Here is a 6,000-nt window from a genome sequence, read left to right on the forward strand (position 1 = left end):
ACATCATGTTTCCAAAGCAAATCAAGAGAAACACAAGTCCTGACAATATTACTTCTATATTACTATTTACTAGCTATATTAAAATTAACACTAGATCAACTGTATTTCAACTAAAACAAAAATAAATCAAATGCAATTAACTAAACCCTTCAATGTTCACTTCGAAATATAATTGGTTCAAATAACTACAGAATGAGAAAACACGTGACTCCTAATTCATCGAATTCACTCGAATCGAAAGTGCATTCCTACCCGAAATTCTGCCTCCCTTTTCTTAAAACCCCAGAACAGTGGTGGCGAATCTTTTTGGGGCCGCTTGCACAAAACTTCTTTTTTTCGGGGGGGGGCGAAACCTCTTTGATTAAATCCTCATCGGAGAGTGGTTTACCATATTTTGTCGGGCAAAGTTAAATTTGAAAGCTGTCCGTTGTTAGATGGTTTGTTTTAAAATATAATTGCGAAAACCAACTTTCTGATAATTATAATTTCTCAATTTCCCTTCGATAAACATCTTCAGTTCAGTTTCATAGAGTTCGGCGACAATCTTGTGGTTGGTGTTAAAATGCCGTATGACACTAAATGTGCGACACATAATGTGTGTTCAATAACTCCAAATGATTCTGTCCAGATTTCTTGAAATGATTTTCCACTATCAATGTTTGATTTTGCCTTTTTTGCTGGAGTCTTTTGTGAGGGTTCAAGACCTGAAATATAGAAAAGCAAAAAATGTAAAAATGAAGCTTTAAATATAGATCGATCATATGTTAAAAAGAGGTAACATTATTAGCCAATAGTAAGGAACTGGATTTTCACGAATCAACAATCTATGGCTGCAGATTCAAAATGAACAGGGGTCAGCAGTAACCATTAACCCAGACATCTAGACTAATAGCTCGTTTTTGGCTAAAAATGTTAGTTAAACGTTGCTTTTACACAATAATGTATGGTATTTTGAAGTTCCTGGAAGCAGCCGTCCTTTAATGGGTTACAGGCAGTAAGAGTCAGAAGAGATAATTAGAAGTTAGACAACCATGAAAAACATTAAAACTTTCCTCTGCGTGAAAACGACAAACCTTAATATGATGTTAAATTGTTTCAAAAGAAAAGTATTAACTGAGTATGCATGTTTTTCTTATGGTCATGGCCCATAATATTGTTTCGTAATTTTTTTCAGCTTCTGCCTTAGCCTTTTATTCATCAGTTATTGACAGTTATTTTCATTTCTTAAAATTCACGATAGACTCTTCATGAATCTGAAATCGGAACTTTTATTTCAGAGAGCCTTAAAAATATATTTTCAAAATGAATAAAATATCCGCATTCTAGCAGCAAAACATCTACTCATTTCTTTCTCTGACCCACTTGCGGCTGAGCGTAAAATCGCTGAACATTGGTAGTTCGGCCCGAGGTTCGAATTCCGCGAATGGGCTGGCTGCATGGGCATTTTCATGGTTTTTCTCATGTGTAACGTGTATACGAGCTAGTTTCCCTCAGAAAGTCCTCCGCGAAGGCAACCCTCTCGTTATGCAGATAACTCTCGAGGTTTTGCCTTAATCACATAAGCCAAACCATTTTTTTCTGTATCTTTTTTTTTTTTTTTTTTTTTTTTCCGAACTGGTTGCGTAAATTTATTAATACATCAGTGCTCATCGCTCGACACTTCTGGGTCTAGAAATGTCATATTTTACTAAAATAAGGACATTTGACAAATCGTCGGTTATTAAGAGACAGGGCTTTGCCCAGGAATCCTTTAGCCGACGGCCATGTGTATACGATTTACTTTGTCATTCTGCTTTGGTTTCATTGAATGCGACGAGTATTTGAAAAAGTTACAGAATAGAAAATAAGCAATGATATTCCAAATGCAAAATCGTTATAGCCTGTTAGCTTGAAGGCTGTGTTGCTGATTGATTCAGTGTATTTATAGTAGTTTTTTTACGGCTGTAATCTTGTCATTAGAAAACTCCTGTGTAATTACTGACGAATAAATTGTGTTTTGATTCTTCATCAAGTGCTGTCATCAATCACTCCAAATCCACAAAACCGTAGAATGCAACAATATATATGTATAATTTTGAGATGCATACGCATATGCAGCAGCAGATTTCTTTTTTATCTTTCCTGTTTTTTTATCAACTTGTTATCTTTCTTTCATATCTTTAATACGGAAATTCTCATTGTAAAAAGACAAAGAACTCTTTATTAAAATCATTATTAATGTAATTTATTGCTGGAAACCGGCCATTTCCTTATCACAAGAGGAGTATTTTTAAATTTTCGAAAAAAGATAATTATTTTTCATAAAATAATCATGCAGATAAATTTCAAAATTAAGTTGGAAATTTGAATTTATAATTTAAATAGCAACGCGTATTAGAATTTTTTCTATTTTATTCTATGTTGTTTTTCTTAAAACTGAAACAATTACACGATTCCACAGAAACGATGGGACACTTTTCTGAAAATAATGTTTAACTTTTCAAATACATGAAACCGAAACTACAGATTGTGATGCTTTAGAATATGCATTTATTTCGTTTTTATTTTATACTAAATATTTTCTTACAATATTAAAAAATTGAGCTAAAAAATTTATATTTTCACTTTTGAGCAGAAAATCACGTCACAAAATATTGGGACTCCACTTACCTAATGTTCATTTCATTCGTTCTAATGTTCAATTATTAATGTTCATTATTCATTTCAATTATTATTGTAATGAGATATTGGCCCTTTCGAATTCTTCATTACATTTATTTTTAGATGCTTCACCAGGATCTGTATATGGGAACTAAGGAGTTTTATAAGTATTCCAGTGCAATTAAAAGCAGCCAGCACTGCACGTTCATAGCTCTGTGCCTATATGATATATATTGGTAGAGTTTGGAAATAGTTTACAAGTGAAACTTTTCAATTATGAATTAAAAATGCATTTTAAAATATCAGAATGTTTGTATTAATCCAGTGCAGCATCAGTAAGTGCAAGGTTATGATTTCAGTCAACCTTTAGAAACCGTAATCATAACTCTCTCTCCATTATATTATATCATATAATTACTTTTTAATTTATTTTATTTTTTAAGTTTAATTTATTTATGCATGTATTATGGCATTATCCCAAAGGAGCAATTTGCCCAGAAGGGCTATTAATTTCGTTTTGACATTTTGAATTGATTCACTATAAACGGCGAATCACTTTTCAAATTGTTGCCACCAAATATTACAAACCTGCATTATATTTAAAGAAATTAAATAACGAAAAATCTGCATGAATGTATGTATGTATGTTTCTCTTACTGTGAAAAAGCAACTGTACCTAGAGACATCAAATTTTTAGTAATATAGTCCTTAATGACACTCAAATGCGGGCATTTGGAAGTCCAAATTTGGAATTTGTTTTATTATCTATTTCATATTTTGTAAAACTTTAACAAATTTTTTATCAACAGATTCAACGATTTCAAAGCGAGCAATGGCAACGCTATACAGGGGGGAGGGGGAAATTATCTTCAGCGAACGAGACTGTGTATCAGAAATTTCTAAAGATAAGATATGCTCTTTTACATGTTTTGTGGTATTGCTGCTGAATTGAATTTTATGGTTTTTATCATACTTAATAAATAAATGTAACACATAAAACGTTAAAAAGACACCTCCTTTGGGCGTAGTATAAAATCTAAATGCTTATAGTTTTTTTCCATTTATTTATTTGTTTTTCTAACTTTTTCTGGGGTCTTCTCAATATTTTAATTGACCATTTTCACTAAAAATATTAAATTAGCTCCCCTCGTCAAGTACAGATTTCCTATTTCTCGTAGATTTTTCAGAAAGGAAACTGAAAGTTTCCTGTCTGTCACTAACAGGAAATTTAGTGAGAGGACAGGAAACGTCTGCTAAAAGATTAGAAAATTTGGCTTATCACCCGCCCACTATATTCAGCAGATTGGATTACGATTTAAATAAACCCTAGATTAGCAGACATTCCGTGTGATGCATTATGATCGGCCACAATTTTAAGGAGCATTTAGCTTTCGATTATTTTTATAATTATAGCAAGTACCAATTCATGTGATCGTAGTTAATATTATCATTCGAATATTGTTATCGAATTGCCGATGTTCCGCACGTTTGTATATGAAAACGTGGAAAATACATCGCTTCTGATCAACAGTTCGGTTAACATCCCCAAAATATTTAAGAATAAAATTTTTTAACTGAAATCCAAAAATAATTTTAAAATTGATTATATAATTGCCAAATGACAGAAAAATGTCGCCAAATAGTCGCCAAACAGCTTGGTTTCTATTTTAGTCAATTATTTAGAATTAGGCAGATAAACAAATTTAGTTTAACTCAGATTTTCAATTAATCTATCGATTTTGAAGTGATCAGACACAGGACCCCCTTCTTCAGGTGCAAAAGAATTTCTGCAGACCTCTTTTTTTTCCTTGAGGAAAAATTTTTCTGAAAATATCTACGTTAAATTAAGGTCTTTTTTTTAGTCCAAAGGGGCTTCGTCCCTGAAGGACTATTGTTTTCGTTTTGCGATGTTGCGTCGAATCACTCTGAATGTCCGTTTCACTTTTCAAACTGTTGCCACCAAATGTTAGAATTCTTCATTATATTTGAAGAAATTAAATAATGAAAAATATGCATAAATGTATGTATATTTCTCGCATTGTGATAGTACAACGGTCCATAGAGCCATCGAATTTTGAATGACGTAATTCTCCTACGAATATTCGCATGTGGAAGCCCAAATTTGAAATTCAGAATTTGTTATATTATCGATTTCCTATTTTGTAAAACTTTAACGAATTTTTGATTAACAAACTCAAGGGTTTTAAAAAGAGCAGTGGCAACGTTGTACAGAAAAAACATTTTTATCTCCAGCGCGTGAGACTGCGTATCTGAAATTCTAAAGATATGCTCAATTTAAAACTATTTTGCGATATTGCTCTTTAACTGAATTTTATGCCTTAAGAGAGGAAAAGTGATATTTAATAAATAAAGATAACAGACAAAATGTTTAAAAAACGCCCCTTTGGACGTAATTTAAAATATGAAATCTTTCAGATTTTTATCTTTTTTTTCCCCCTTCCCTAAAGTTTTAAATTTTACAGTCGAAAGTTCTCTTTCAATGAGACATGCTCCCTGAGTATAAACACTACAGTTACAGAATCGGTCCCAGAAACGTTATGGAAAGTTCATAAACAAACTTTTGCATTTTCCTAATGAATTCTTTTTTCCTGTGAAAGTGCCTATTTGTATATTTCTTGTTATATTTACATTAAATTAGTTAAGTTTTGCTATTTTTAAAGATATTTTTTTCTCATCTTAATGTTATCATTTGGTTAGTATTAAAAGAAATGAGACGTAATCACAAGCATGATCACATTTTGCGGTACTTACTGTATAGCAATATTATATTACTTTCCACAGCTTTGCTGGTCTTCTAAGTTTAGATTTATTTTGAATTTTGTGATGCTTTAAATAAGGCTTTATTAAATAAAAAACTGTTAAATGGTTTAAATTAACAATGTCAACAACTTTTCTAACATATTGTTGCGTGCGTACGGGTTCGTTATGAAATGAATGCACAAGTCCGATGAAAATTGAACAAAAATTTATTATTATCACAACAAAAATGCTTAAATTTTCTCAAATAATCGTGCAGTATTACAATATCTCACAGTAGTTACCTTCTAACTACTCAAATGTCCAATAGAACGTAATTCAAAACAGCTAAAGAACGCTAATCCACGAATTCACTACAATCAACAAGAGCAATTTTCTAAACAACAACAAACTAAGCAACTACTACGAACTGAGATGTTTTCCTCCTTTTATAAGATTTTAAAATCACGCGCTAGAATTTTCCAGTACTTTCTCGAAATCAAAAAGAGATATTTATTTATTTAATGCACGCACTCTAGTATTTTCAATTTTCCTGCTTAGCTTTCTTTTAATATTCGTCACGCGCTGCACTGCGCGAGAAAT

Source organism: Stegodyphus dumicola, chromosome 10 (genome assembly GCF_044657685.1).
Source record: "Stegodyphus dumicola isolate Sdum_Otavi_A_Nest chromosome 10, ASM4465768v1".
NCBI classification, from domain to species: Eukaryota; Metazoa; Arthropoda; class Arachnida; order Araneae; family Eresidae; genus Stegodyphus; species Stegodyphus dumicola.